This window comes from Peromyscus maniculatus, chromosome 6, assembly GCF_049852395.1.
Source record: "Peromyscus maniculatus bairdii isolate BWxNUB_F1_BW_parent chromosome 6, HU_Pman_BW_mat_3.1, whole genome shotgun sequence".
Lineage (NCBI taxonomy): Eukaryota > Metazoa > Chordata > Mammalia > Rodentia > Cricetidae > Peromyscus > Peromyscus maniculatus.
This window is the reverse complement of record NC_134857.1, coordinates 129,811,817-129,828,139: the sequence shown is the minus strand read 5'-3', so window position 1 is coordinate 129,828,139 and position 16,323 is coordinate 129,811,817. Positions and strand designations below refer to the sequence as shown.

Here is a 16,323-nt window from a genome sequence, read left to right as displayed (position 1 = left end):
TTCTAGCCTGCTTTATGTGGCTTCTTTAGAATACCTGAGAGCTACTGCTTTGTGAAGAATATGAATTCATCTGTAACAGTGCCAAATTCTGGGGAAGTAAATATGAGACTCCATCAGGTTGTCTAGTGAGAGCTATTCTCTGTTTCCAAGATGGTGCTTGATGATCCCTTCTCCAAAGGAGACATGTAGACATGTTGTTCCCACATGGCAGAGGGAAGGCTAAAGAGGATGACGTCCTTCTATGAAGCCCTTTCACAATAACACTTCATCCTTTCCATGAGGGAGGAGCTATCAGGGTCTTGTCTCCTCAAGTTCCCACCTCCCCATTTTATTACATTGTCAGTGCCTGGGTCTAGAAGAGACACAATTCAGAAATATCACCAAAATCCTCCTCATAATGCCCTTTCAGAAATGTCTCATAAAAACACAGAGGAATAATATGTTACCAGCCATTTGAGGATCATTTAACTCAGTCAAGGTATTACATACAATTAATAACCACAATTCTTTTGAAACACAAAGTCCTGTCCCCAAGTCGTCTCACTACTCCTTCCATAGAGACCAGTCTAGCTTCTACCTGCCCCTGAATAGCAGAGTACATTCACCTGGGACCAGCAGCAGAAGTGTTTGGTGCTCACTCACAACAACTGAGAGTTGATGTGGTGGGGTGTCATAACTGTGGGTCAGGACAGAGGAATTCCTCCAGACTGCAGAGGTGACATGTTTGTTCCATTCAAAGAAGGAATGATGGAAAGTGAGCAGGTGTTGGTACCCGCAGGTGTTGGTACCCATCTGTCGCTGATGTTTCTCAGTTGGGTGGAGGCCCATGAAGAGGAGTGTGAAGGACAGCACACTTTGAGTGTACTCCATGCTTCCAGGGACTGAATCAGTCTGTGGTCAGCCTCTGGGGGTTTGTTGACACCTGGGCTAGTTTTCCAGCTCCTCTTCTGTCACTTTTCCCGCACAAATTCTGCTGAAGGTTTAAAGAAAAAAAAAAAAAAAAAAAAGGCTAGGCGTAGGGGGAAATGTTTCCTGGATCCTCTAAGGAACTTGGGAATTTGTATTGCTTTATTGTCTTGTAAAATCCAAACTCTGATGTTCTAAATGAAAGGTAAGACATTATTGAAAATTTATTTTTGTGTAATGAGGGTGAACATTCTTGAGAACTTGCCTAGGTAAAAGCAGATGTCTATAACTGCTGTGGGATGTTCTGTATGGCAAATTGCCCTGATTGGTCAATAAATAAAACACTGATTGGCCAGTGGTCAGGCAGGAAGTAGGTGGGACAAGGAGAGAGGAGAATTCTGGGAAGCAGAAGGCTGAGGAGGAGAGACACTGCCAGCTGCCGCCATGACCAGCAGCATGTGAAGATGCCGGTAAGCCACCAGCCACGAGGCAAGGTATAGATTTATGGAAATGGATTAATTTAAGCTTTAAGAACAGTTAGCAAGAAGCCTGCCACGGCCATACAGTTTGTAAGCAATATAAGTCTCTGTGTTTACTTGGTTGGGTCTGAGCGGCTGTGGGACTGGCAGGTGACAAAGATTTGTCCTGACTGTGGGTAAGGCAGGAAAACTCTAGCTACATATAACACACACAGATTATTTCCATTATTATTTTTCTTTCTAAAATATAGCAGGAAATCTTTGTAGGTATCATAACTAGGTTTACTACATTCTTTTTAATGACTGTGTAGTTGTTCATAAATCATGCAAGTAATTTAAGATTTATACATGAGCATATTAGTTAATAAAAATTGATAAGAGAAAATATAGCTTAATGTCAATATAGTACTTTAAATTTAGTGTTAAAATACTAGGAATGATAAAAGTTATGATTTGGCTTTTGAATGTAAGCTCAGTTATGGAAGGGAAAATAGAGTTATGTTAAAATTACAGAATCATAGTAAGCCAAGGTATAAATACTTTATTACAGATATGTTAGGTGGGAGACACAGATAACAGCAATCCTCATATTTCAGTCACTGCTAGAGTAGAACTATAAATGCAGTTATAAATAAAACATATTGGAAACTAATATCAAATTTAATTATTATTTATTTTAACTAGACCCCTTTCTAAGAATCAGGAACACATATCTTGTAGGAGTCATTATTTCTACATCTACAGTTTGTGAAGAATAATTAGATCACAGTAATTGGAACACATCTGGATGGGGCTCAGCAAGGTACTTCACTAAGGCATCACTGAGTTTAGATTTCAAGAGTGAGTCGATATTTCTTGGGCAAAATAGGATAAAGTACACGCTAAAAGAACTCTTTATAAAAGTATGCAAGCATGAAAAGACTTCCTAAGTTAAAGTATTGAGCACAGATACACACATGTATTTCTGATACATTGTTACTATTTTTGGTGTTAATGTAAAACATAGCAATGCAGAATTTCCAGCATTAGTGGACAAACAGCCAGGTTAAGAATCATAGAAGCAAATCTTTTAACATTTTAAATCTTTTTTAAAATTTTTTTTTATTTTTTAAATTTTTAATTTTTTTTCATTTTTTTAATTAAGACATTTTCTATTCAGTTTATATAACAACCACAGATCCCCCCCTCCACTCTTTCCCCCTCCCCCGTCTTCCTCCAAACCCACCCTGGATCCCCACATTTTCCAAATCAAGGTCTCCCATGGGGAGTTAGCAAAGCCTGGCACACTCAGGTGAGGCAGGTCCAAGCCCCTCCCCCTGCACCAAGGCTGTGCAAGGTGTCACACCCTAGGCATTGGGCTCCAAAATGTCCATCCATGCACCAGGACGTATCCTGATCCCCTTGCCTGGGGGCCCCCCAAACAGTTCAAGCTAAACAACTGTCTCCCGTAAACAGAGGGCCTAATCTAGTCCTGTGGGGGCTCCACAGCTATTAGTCCACAGTTCATAGGTTTCCACTAGTGTGGCTGGGGTTTTCAATCTTTTAAAAAGGCATTTCCAAAATAAATAAATAAATAAATAAGGATACATCACAAGAACAGTAATATCTCACAGTTTTCATTGCTCACCACCTGTCGTTTCATGTTAAGTAAAGAAACTGCCATGTGCTTCATGTCACAGTAAGGCAGCTAAGGTCAAACTATGTTGAGACAATAAATAAGCCCAACTTACCCAACCATTATAGGTATTGCTGTGACTGATATAGTTTAGCTGTATAGCCATTATTCCAATGCTGTGGAACAATCCTTTTCTACACTATGAATATGTATTACTCTCATTGATTAATAAAAAGCTAAAAGGTCAGTATCTGGGCAGGAAGTTAGGTGGGAAAACCAAATTGAGAATGATTCTAAGGAGGGCTGAGTCAGGAGAGACACCAGCCCAGCAAGCAGGACATATAAAAAAATAAGATAACAAACCATGAGACACATGGCAAAGCATAAAGAGAATTATGGGTTAATTTAAGTGTAAGAGTTAGCTAGTAAGAAGCCTGAGCTATTAGCTGAACATGTATAATTAATATAAGTCTCTGTGTGGTAATTTGGGAAGTGGCTGCTGGGTATTGAGGAACAGGTGGTTGGGACAGGAAATGTCCAATAACATTCCAATGACAGCCAAGTGATTTGGGCTAATCTTCCATCATGGAGTCCTGAATTTAAATACAGAAATCAAAGGGACTTGCACACTTAACATAGAGCGTGCACATGAGGTGGCTTTGCACAGGAGTGACACAGTACCTCTCTCTAATGACCAAGATGAGTTCCAGTAACATCAGCTCAACGTGACTTTGACACACGGAGATCCCTCAGCCCCACCCCAAATGACTTGTCTGATAAATGTAGTGCTTTTCCATTTTAGATCCACTAATTCTAAATGAGGCTTTAGAAATTAATTAAAAATGTACAGAATTAAAACATAAATTAACAAATTAGATTTATTGGTAAGAAAAATCATTAACATTTTAATGTTTTCTTCTATCTTTTTCCAAGTATAACTTTTTTTTTTATAAAAAAATAAGTTCTATAAAGACTGTGGTTCAATTTTACCTGGTTTAACATCATAACATGAACCACCCTTTATATATTGTATAAATGTGTAAACAACATATATGACTTCACTTCTTCCTGTTATGACAGCATAACCATGCCATCATTTATTCAACTGTTACTGTCATTGATACTTATCTCTGATGTTTGATTATTTGACAATGAAAGTATCCTTAGAACTATCTATTTGAATTTCAAATACTGTCCTTGAGATCGGTTAGAAAAGTACAATTATTCTTTCAAAGTATTTGGACATTTCTAAGACAGTGAAAACCTATTTCAATATTATCTTCCAACAATTTTTCAATTTCTAATCCCACTTGTATACAGAAAAACATGTACCTTTCAAACCTTTAGTTAATTCTGATTCATTAAATTGAGACTCAAAACTCAAATATGACCATTGCGTGTTACATCACTAACGGTGGGCTCTTTCCTGGGGACACTGTTTCTCCCACCCTCAACATTCTTCAGTTGCCTTTAATTCTGTGCAGGGTTGAGGCCTCCCTCATCCACTTTGAATGTCTATTGGTGTTAACCTTTTTTAGCTCATGGTTAGGTAGTCATGTTGGCTAGACTTGATTGGTATATCTCAGGCATTACTAGGAGACATGGTATCACAGCAAAGCTCCTTATCAGCTGCCTGTCACAAAATGATCATCCCTGAAAAAAATATGTACAAATAACATACAGACTAAGAAGTTATATTTAGGAAAACACAATATGCGCGCGCGCACACACACACACATACATACATACATGAATGTAATGATGAAAAATAGAGGTCATGAATTTGAAAAAGACTAAGGAAAGGTATATGGGAGTGTTTGAGAGAGGAAAGCAAAGGGAGAAATTATGTAAATACAATCTCAAAAAAATTAAAATGGAAATTGAAAAACTCAAACTTCCCAGCCTACACTACAGAGCACATGAAAACCTGGAAAAAGGAAAATGAAAATATGGACCCTTTTACCTCATAATGAACAGAAGTTGAATCATTCTAATAAGTGTGTTTTCTGTTATCTGTTTGCTCATGATCAGACTTCCTGAGTGATTGGATTTGAGTCCCATCATTTTCTGTAATATATACAACTATAAAAATCCTGAGATTTATAGTTCGAACTGAAGTTACATGTCAGTATTTCCGTCTTTCCTCTCTTCTCCCTATATATGCACATAATTTGCTAAGTTCTGGAAGGGAGAATAACAATTTTGACTCCACTATCAAGGACTCAACTTTATGATTCTTCTGGTTTGCATCAATTGGCTGTAGTAAACATTTGCATTGCAAAGCTCCCTTCACAAACACTGATGCACAATCAGTAACCACAATCTTACTGGATATAGACATATTAACTATCTGCCTGTGTTTCGCAGTAATCACAGTGTTTGCCTGTTTTCCTGGTAGGGGTCTAGCTTTTCTACCCCGATGACGACTGCAATAGTCAACAATTAATAATGGATGTGCATCTGTTTTCAGAGCAGGGAGCCAGAGTGAGTTTAGGCATATACTAAATGAATTCAGCTGCAGCACTCAGACTCCTTTCTAGGCTGTGAGGGAAACATCCAAAACGATGTCATTTCCTATATGACTGAGATTTGCAAAATACAGATCTTGTTAACAGAAATACATTCCCATACAAATTACTTCACATTCTTTTTCTTTTTCTCTCAAGGACCTCTCCTTTATTGTTTGCTCTGAGGTCATCATGACCTGGTTCTTCGGTATTCCATCAATAATTTGCAGAAGAAACCGAATGAATTGGCTTCAGGATCCACACAGAAATACCCATTCCTGTCTACTGCTTCCTAAGCTGGGCATCACTAAGCAGCTGTTTGGGAAGATGCCATAACAATGTAGCATCTGCAGCTTGTAAGTGATGTCTTTGTCAAGCACGTGCTTCCAAACTGGTAGGAGTACACTCAGCTACACTGTTGGATGTTTAGAGTACAATGTGGAAGAGCATCCCAGTGTGGGCTCCTTAGGTATGCTCACAAATGGCTCGAGTCCACCAAAAGGAAAGCTTGTAAATTGTTATTTGAAACAGATTGATGATGTATGTGGAATATTCTCTCGGTGCCAAAGAGGTATTTGTTCCTGAGGCTTAAAAATTATGCCTATGGAAGGTTTTTATCATTAAGGTTGATGATGTTGCTGCAACCTAGCAACCTAGTGTGTGTGTTTGTGTGTGTGTGTGTGTGTGTGTGTGTGTGTGTGTGTGTGTGGTGTTGGAGAGAGAAGGGAGACAGAGAGGAGAAAGGAGAGAGAGAGAGAGAGAGAGAGAGAGAGAGAGAGAGAGAGAGAGAGAGAGAGAGAGAGAGAGAGAGAGAGAGATTGAGAATAGAATGCCCAATAGCAGATTTGTTGTATGACAAAATCTTTGGCCATTAATCTCATTGACAATTATGATGTGTTGTTTTTTTTTCTGGGCATTTTCTGCAAATATGGGCGATATTGTCTTGTGATTTGCATCTGTATTTTCAAGGTGTACACAGTGTGCATTCTTAAGGAGCTACACAGCATCCTTCCAATCTGTAGTGTGGAACCCGCTTCATACAGTAGACTTTAAGCACAGACCCAAGTGTATAATAAACATGGTCTTTCCTAAGAGGCTAGATTTTCTTTTTATGAGGTGTTAAGTAAGGATGGCTTCACCAATGTAAAACATTGACTAAATTGGCACCCAGCAAATAGTTCTATAATTGAGTGTTTCATTTTGCAAGTTGTGTCACACATGTGGATGGGCTGTTTGTGTGATGAAAGGAAACAAGACTTGTGGAGAACACATGAAATCTCTAATTAAATTCGTGAGCCTCTTTTAGGCTCTTGAAAACTTCATTTATTCAAAGCAAAAATGATGCAAAACATTTTAAGTTACTGTGGTGAATGAATCAGAATTTTTCTTATTTTGGATTTCTGACTGAAATTTCCATTAGCCAATCATTTTGAAATATAACTTTGAATTTTAAAGATTATGTGTCTTACTCTATCTGAATCCATTTTCAGTCATCTCCTCAAATTCTGACGAATAAACACTGAAATAGGCATGGAGTGACATTTTTCAAATCCAGGACGTCCACCTGATTCTTTATTAAAGCACAGATGTATTCCACACAAGATAAGAGATACATGGAGACACTCAGTTTTTCAAACTCCCAGGATTTTAATCAAAGTGTGGCGAGGTTTTAAAATTCTTGATTTAGGTGGCAATTTGAGCAAGAATTCAATAATTTGCAAAATAACAGAAAAAAGTATAGGCTGCCTAGGGGTTATCAACAAAAGAGTTCATCGTTTTTGAAACTCTCATCCTGTGGTATAAAATAGAAAATAACCTATGTCTAACCTTTGTTGGATCATTTTATGATCAAGGAAGCCCTTTTAAAGCTAGCAAAAATGTGGTAGAATAAAAGGAACTTGACAATTTTATTCACTGTTCTTCATGAGTTTCCCAAATGATAAATGGTGAATTTATATAAATTGCTATAGGAAAAAAAGACAAATCCACAGGGGATTTTCAACTTAACCCAAAGAGGAGACAAGTGTCATAGAGAAAAAAGCTTGACTCTGATTTAAAAAAAAAAATGAGCTCCTGATACAATTTCTGTATGTCTTAGAGGATAATTTAATGTCTGCCTTATAAGACAAGGGATTTGGCTTGGTGAATATTCAGAGTTACAAGATGGTATGGGATGTAATATGTATGTGTTATATATTGTATATTTTATATGTATTGAAAGAGGGCATAGTCACTCAATTTTCCTCATCTGTATGGCAGAAGAGCTGACAGAGGAGAACTAACACAAGCTTATATTTGCAATCATTTTCCGAGGGTCCAGTCCATCATAGGATGGCAGGTAGGGCAGTGGAGGGGCACTCACTATGGCAGGAGTGGGTGCAACTGGTCCCTGTGTCTGCAGGCAGGAAGTATAAAGCTTTCCCTTCTCTTTGTATTCCTTTCAGAATCCAAGCACACAAAACAGTTCTGCCCATATTCAGAATTAGATAACACTCCTTAACTAACCTTTTCTGGAAATGTCATTATAGACACACCCAGAGAGGTACTGTTAGATGACCCTAAATCCTAGAAAGGTGACAATCAAGACTAAACTGCATGGGTGAGAGATAGATAGATAGAAGGTAGATAGGTGATGATGACAATGATAATGGTGATGATGATGATGATGAAGATAGATGATAGATAAATAGATGATAGATAGATAGATAGATAGATAGATAGATAGATAGATAGATAGATAGATGATAGATAGGTGAAAGATAGATATATTGATGATTGTTAGATGATAGATGACAGAAAGAGATGAATCATTAGCTAGACAGATGATAGAGATACAGAAAACACATATACACATATACACATATACATAATAGAAAATGGTATGGAGGTGATTCATAGATTATAGACAGACATGAGAACCATTTATCCTGACAACAAACTGATGTAATAAGATTTAAATGAACAATATTGAAAGTGTTTTTTGCAAGTTTTTTTTTCAGAATAATACCTATATTCATTTTTTGCTTTGTTTTGGTTTTGGTTTTGATTTTTCAAGACAGGGTTTCTCTGTGTAGCTTTGCACTTTTCCTGGAACTCACTCTGTAGTGCAGGCTGAACTCAAACTCACAGAGATTTGCCTACCTCTGCTTCCTGAGTGCTGGGATTAAAGGTTTGTGCCACCACTGCCCAGCTGGAATAGCCTTTAATAAAAAAAAGTTTCTCAAAAACCATACGCAATAGAAAGAGTCGGTAGTACAAAAATCCATAAAATGGAATACCAAACAACTCTGGGCACATAAACCACAGATATATGCCATACTGTGGTTTAACTTCACAAATAACAACATTAAGGGAAAGAAGTGGAATTTACAAGAATATCTATTTGTTAAATATTAAACTGTACCAAATGATATCAAAAATTGATTAGAATGGGTTTAGATATAAAATTATGGAGGCACTTATTACCCAAAGAGTTATCTATGTTAAGAATGATTCATCAAAATTTGACTAAATTTATTAAATGGCTTATCACTCGCTAAAGAAAATGACAGTGCTGATACTACAAAAGCCAAGTTCCAATAAGTGTGCACATATCAGAGTACAGAGCCTGAGAAAGGAACATGCTGCCCATGATATTTTCCAGTGAGCCTTACTCTGGAAGTTAGTCCATGAGGATGCTGCGGTGGGCCTACTCAGTCTTCAGAGAAACAGTATGGTATTCTCCTGCTGTCATAAACAAGCTCACAGATTAAGGGCCTCAGAAGTTATTCTAAGATCATTGTAATATGAGATAGTAACAAGGACACTCAGTGTTCACGATTTAGCATAAGCAATAACCAGACCATCTTGTAAAGCATACTCCCCAATAATACCAAGCAGCCGTAAGTTCATCTGATGTAAGCAGCTGCTGCTACTTTTATAGACAACAGTTGAACTCCACATCCATCCCCAGGAAAAGGGTAGGGAGACATTAGAATTGATCAATGCTCTCTGACAACATTGAATCCAGACCACTCGTTCAATGCTCCCCTAAAATTAACGTCCCAAATTAACCTTCTAGTGCCTTACTAATATTACCCCCAAATTACCCTGCTAATGCCTCTTTCCTCAAACACCCACAGCTCCCAGGACATATGTCTCTGTCTACCTCATTGCAATGGCCACCAAATTAACTATGGCTCTACATGTTGCCCTGGTAATCTTTTCTCAGGAGATAACACTGATAAAATGTCCATTTGTTCTCTGAAGTATATGTTTCAAGACTAAAAACAACACAAAACAAAATAACTAACTGACACGAATGAGTCTAGGTACAAATAAGTTATTGGGTAATATTCTGATTCTCAGAAAAATTCCTAGGAAATTAATTCACAGAGCTTCCTTTCCCTAAGAACAAGGCAGGAAAAAATGAAATAATCTTCCCTTGTCCCATGCTATTGTCTCTGCCTGTCTGTCTGTCTCTATTTCTATTTGTCTATTATGTATCTATCTATCTATCTATCTATCTATCTATCTATCTATCTATCTATCTATCTATCTATCATCTATCTATATCTACCATCAATTTATCTATCTATGTATATATATGTGTGTATGTATGTATATAATCATTGTTTCTTCATTCAGTTGTAAATTATATGAACCTTAATTATTTTTATCTGCCACACAGCTACACATTGATGTTCTACTCAACCATCAAAGTGCCATGTACAGTGGAGACATTAGTGATTTTGAGGCTTCCAGTTACACGTTTTCTCTAAGGCAACATAATAACTTAGCTGAGTGTCTGCATTAACAACCAGACCATAATCCCAATCACAATGCTAATACACAATAAAGCTGTAGTTTTCTGGTTCACAGAACAAAAGTTGTTGTTAGGTGAAGCCATCCTCATAGACTTCACATTCTGATCAGTTATAGCAAAGGAAACAACATAAATAGATACAAGATGTAGATGACAGTACTTCCTGTAGGGGGAAAAGTGTAAACGGAGGAAGTATGATAGAGGGGGTTTCAACGTGGAGTCTAGGCAAGGAACTTTACCTGGAGGAAGACCTGAGGGAGGAATGCTTCAGCAAGATGAACAGCAAATTCAGATTCTGGAGACCAGCGTGTGAGCTGTATGTTCAAGGACAATGAAGAGATCAGCATTTGTAGAAAACAATGCCCAGGAAAAGTACATTGAGACCAGAGGGAGATGCGAAAAGGACAGAGCAAATAGGGCATCCTAACGCCTGGGACCAGGAGAAGCCTGTAAAAATTGCCTAGACGATCATAGTCATCAGACTTAATATTTATAGAGATGCTACTTTTAAGAACTGCTTAATTTCTCTAATCTACATAAGAGGTACTAGACACAAGCAAATGGTACACAATGAAAGATGTGGAGGTAGAGAGAAGCTTGGGTCCTTGGGTGTCCTACTACGAAAGTCATAGAGAAAAGGTATATACACCAGGTCTTCTTGTCAGCATAGATTAAGTGTTTCAGAATTTAAACCCAGATATTCTGAATGTAGAGCTCATGACTTAGAATCATATTTTTATTCTTTTCCAGTGTCTATGTGTATGGAGTGTATGCATTATGCATGCTTTCAAGCATAGCTGCATGCATACATGTATGCTCACATGTGTGTAGCTGCATGTGGAGGCCTTTGGTGATATAGAGAATCTTCCTTTTCCTCTACCATTCTTACCTCGTATTCTTTTAGGCAGGATCTCCCAACCAAAAGAGACCAACTCTTGTTAACCAGCTCCAAGGATCCCTTCTTCACCTCCTAAGGCTGGAGTTACAGGAAGGCCATGACTCCCACTCAGCTTTACATGTGTTCTAGGGATTGACATCTTCCAGTTGCTAGGGAAACACTAAAATCCTCAACCATCTTTGCAAACCTAGAATCACATTGTAATAAACCACCAGATAACGTTATCAATTAATATAAAATAAATCTTGGTAATTTTTTTAACTTATTTCCTCTGACACATTACCACTTGACACAGTTGTCATGATTTCTCCAAATGATTATTCATTGGGTTTCAAAAAAGAAGGAAGGAGAAGAAGAAGAAGAAGAAGAAGAAGAAGAAGAAGAAGAAGAAGAAGAAGAAGAAGAAGAAGAAAAGGAAGACTGAAAATTGACCTCATTTCTCATTTGTTATAGAAGTGCTGGAAATTTTACCTCTAAGGAAAAAAAAATAAGCTACAATCATTATGTCCTCTTTCTTCAGTAAATTGTCAATTGAATTAATTATTTTTCTTGGAAAATGACTTTTTAATAAACAATTATTCCTGTACAGAACTCAGAATCTTCCTTAATTGTACACCATCTATAACTGGAGAGTAGTCTGTTGGTAGTATTTTCTTCAGTTTTACATAGATGAAAAGTTTATTCTATTAGAATAAGATTTTCCATTAATATATGTATACCTATAAAGTAGTCAGTAGGTCATCCTTGACTTTTTTTGCCTTTTCTAAAAATAATTATTATTACCAATCAGTTTTCTAGGGAGAAACATTCTTTCTGTCAATTCATCTTCTCCATCTGCTTCTACACACTGCGAAATTATCATCATCCATAATTTGTGATAGATTCTTGCCAAACGATGCTAAAACAATTTGGAAAGTGCCAGACGAGGATTCCTGCCAACTTCCACAGACCGCACGTGCTTTTGTTCTTCATGCTCTTCACAGCAAAGCTGAATGTGAGGGTAAGTTTCCGATGGGCTCTTTAAAATTTTAATTCTAAAGTAACTGTGTCAAGGAACTCATTTTTATCTGTTTAGAACTGAAGGTATTTTTCCCCCTAAAATAGGTAACAGGAATGGTCATGCACAAATTCACAAACCCAAAGTAAGTCAAACCCACAACTTAATGAGGAGTAATTAGGCTGTTAGCTACTTAATGGCCCAGGATGTATCATTGGACTTTGGACTCAGCAAATCACAGGCACGTGGGGGAGGGGTGTTTAGTGTACAGTGGGCATTCAATGCTTAACTTGTTAAGAAAAAGCAACTTTTCAAATGCCATGCACTGAAGTATAGATGCATCTGGGAGATTGCTGTCTTCTGCCAAGTATTTTAGTTTCAAAGAGTCTAGGAAAGAAGGGTGCCTGCAGAAAATGAATTTACCATTAAGCCAGTCCACGGAATGGCTCTTAAGCCAATTACCAGTAAATAAACCCAACTCACTGTCACTCATCTCTTGACAAAATGTACTGCTCAGTTCCATTTGGAAAAGTTCTCTAGATTTAATTCTTACTCTCTGACTTGACTCTTGTTTCTGGTCTCCTTTTCATGGATTTCTTTAAATGTTCTTCCTTTCCAAAATCACTTGAATTCCTGTGTTTCATTTTTCCCCCTTTTCTCCTGTCTGGTACCACATTTCTAGTGAGTGATGCTATACATTCTCACAGCTTGATAGATGTTCTATGTGTTGACTAAGCTGTCTTCTTCCTTTACCTCTCAACTCAGTGGGTAAACTGATATATCGACACATATCTCAAACAGATGCCACTTGATGTACAAGCATTGTAGATAGATATGTATATAGAATGTACTTTTATTTCCAAACATTCTCTGAGCAAAGAGTAGCACCTTCAGTTTAGTGTCTCCCTGGATAAACAAAGCCAAGCATTTTTGTGATTGCTTTTTCTCTGCTAGTCATTCTGATCTCACATATCAGCAAAGCCCCCCTGAAAATCAATCCTAAGCATGATCTCTTATAATAACAAACATAGTCACATGCACCACTCTGCCTGGTCCCCTTTATGGCACCTCAAGTATCCTTCCATTTTCCTGCCTCTGACTGCTCAGCCCTTGCCATCTTCCAAACACCAGAATTTATTGGACTGTACTTTCCTTTTTTCTGTAAGGAATAAGTTCTAACAATAAATAAACAATATATATAATCCAACTTCTTGCTGTGGCCCCATGCCCATAGAGTCTGGTCTCCCCACTGTCCTCCTCCACATTCACTGCTTGCTTACCTGCCTGAGACTCTGCTCTCAGTTCTCCCAACCACACCCATGCCTCTAGCCAGGTCTCCTTTGCATGCATGGTGGCCTTAGAACTTTTTCTTTAAGCAGAGCTATCCCAAAAGTAACAGTATCAGGGGCATCCCAAAGCCTAAGACAAGAACCCTACCACATGGCCTTCTGAAGCGTGGAAACCTCATTACCACTCATTCACACATTACTAGTATCTCACCTCACTTACGTCACTTAGCCTTTTTAATGCATGGTATATTATCCACCTATTCTTCACTTAAGTCACAAATAGTCTCAGAGCAGCAACCTTGGAATCTAGTACAATGATTGAAGACAATTAGAGTTATGGTGTCTATGTAAAATGTCCTCTGCATAGTTGTCAACCCATGGCATTATTTCAGGAGACTGCAGGAATTTTGAGGGGTGAGGCCTAACTGGAGAAAATAGCTCTCTGAAGGTTCAGGCTTCTGGTTCAGAGCCCAGCTCCTTGGTCCACTGTAGATGTGAACAAGCATCTTTACAATCCCACTGCTATGAACAGCCATTTCTGTACCAGACCATCCCCAACTTCATAAATAGTGCCTTGAACCTGAGCCAGAATAAAGGCTTCCTGCCTTAAATAATTGCTTGTCAATGGTCTGGGAATAGTAGTATTCTCTGGCTATCTTCAAAACAATGTCATAAGCCATAGGAATGAAAATGAATGCCTTATACACATTAGCTGATTAATAAATGTGTGTTGATATAGTTAACTTAAATTACTTCCTGTCATTGGGTACCTACCTTAAGATTATGGACGTGATAGTTATGACATTTCTAGAACTATACATCCATTTGTCTTCCTATATCTATATCTATCTATCTATATATATATGGAAGACTAGAGTTTTTGCTTGCCTGTGTGTAACATGTCTATTCTGTATTTTTACTTTTGAAAGCTACTAGAACTTGTGATAAGTTAAAGAACACTGAATATGTAGAGTTAAACAATTTTCAAGCTGCAGGGGATAATTATTTTAAATTTAAGAAGCTCAAAAAAATTTAAGAAGCTCCTAACAGATTCTAACCCTTTTAATATTTACATAACTATAGAGTCAGAGTTGTTTGAAACAAAATTTATTTTTGACTAAGAGGCTTTAATGTCCCTTCATTAAAACTAAATATATTTTTACTTGAGAATAGGAAAGAGAAACATTCTCCTAATTGCAGAATTTCTAATACCTCTTTGGACGTTAATTACAGTTGAACTTAGGCTAAGCTTTAAAATGAGCTGGAGTTAATCTCTATGGCTGCAAAAGAATATTATAAATGACATGAGAACGAATTTGGTTTGCATGTTCATAGTAATTACTACTTCGTATTTGTACTTTTTAAAAGTAGCCAAAAAGTGAAGCTCAATATATTGCTGCAAGTTGACTCTCCAATTTTGGGTTTTTCCTCCATGAAAAACATTCATCTTCATTTGTTCTAATTGCTTAAAAATGGAGTAATATTCACATACTTATATGCTGAATCTTAAATACATTCTAAATACAAATAAATCATACCTGAAGAGCTGTAACTCTGCTCCTGGATCAAGAACTTACTTGTCTTTCTGTTGTAAATTTTAGTCTATACAGTATTATTCTCAAAGGAATAGACAATACAGAATTGGTTTCCTGAAATGAAAGAAGTTTGTGTAGAATATTAGTGTCAGGCTACACATTAGGATGATTTTTTTCTATGATTAATTATATAGTACATACATAGGTACTCACACAGACAGACAGACAGACAGACACACACACACACACACACACACACACACACACACACACACACACACACACACACACACCAAAGACAACAAGAACCCAAAGAAGAATAAGAATAGAAGGGAAACCCAAACTAATGCCACCAACAGAAAGCCCACAGGGATTCATTCTGAGAAATGAATTGACAAACAGGCAGTATAAAATATTTACTCAGTGTTGTAGTTTAAAATGTTTATGTACATTAATTTATTTAATCCCTCATAAAAACCTTTTATCATGCAGAGACAGACTACACACTATGGCTATGATGGCATACAAAGCCAGTGTTATAAATATTATTCAAGACATGGAGAAATATCAAGGGCAGAGCAAGAAACAGGCTTGAGACAGACCAATGACTCACTTCTAAGATCCAGGGGTCTGATGAAGAAAACAAAGCAGGAAAACCCTGCAAGAAAGGAATGGCAGTCAGGAAAGACAAAGCTAGGATGCTCCTTTCTTCAAACAAACTAAGAAAACCATTCTTCCAAGAACAGAGAGGCTAAAGGTTCTGAAAAGTTACACGAAAAAGGAATAAGACTGGCCAAGCAAAGAGAGTGACCAGGAGCGTGGTCCATATTCAACCTTGAAAAATTGCACAGAAGTCACCATCCTGTGCCACCAAGACTGGACTACAGGATGCCCAAACACGTGTTCAACCACCACCCTCAGTATTTCTTTTAGGGGATTTAGTGGTGATATTCTGTTTAAATCTTTTATTTTAAAAATATCTTTTTCTTATCTGTGAGAATTTCATACAAGTATACAACAAAACAAGATACAAAAATGTTTGTATCTACTCCAAAATTCCCCACAAACACCTTCAGTATCATCACATGATGCTTCCTCCCAACTTCATGTCTTTGATTGAAGCCAACACCCCAGGACTTTCTGTGGCTCAGCCTGCCAGGCCTGAGGCTGGATCTGCACCTTCCCCTAATCCCAGTCCCAGGGGTTCTCAGAACTTCCCTGGAACTTCACCTTTACTTTCCTGAGATTTTCATTTCCTCTTCTCCCAGTAGCCTCTGTCATCATGTCTGCCAG

General features: G+C 37.6%; 1 long non-coding RNA gene across 2 annotated transcripts in view; it reads left to right on the top strand.

The window, feature by feature from the left end:
* The window catches only part of LOC143274017 (uncharacterized), a 36,591-nt gene extending 20,525 nt beyond the window's left edge, over positions 1–16,066 (top strand). For both annotated transcript variants that reach the window (XR_013052430.1, XR_013052429.1), the window contains exons 4-6: positions 5,667–5,863; positions 12,000–12,209; positions 15,523–16,066. This is a non-coding gene — a long non-coding RNA (uncharacterized LOC143274017). The remainder of the gene's footprint in view (positions 1–5,666; positions 5,864–11,999; positions 12,210–15,522) is intronic.
* Positions 16,067–16,323: the final 257 nt, after the last annotated feature.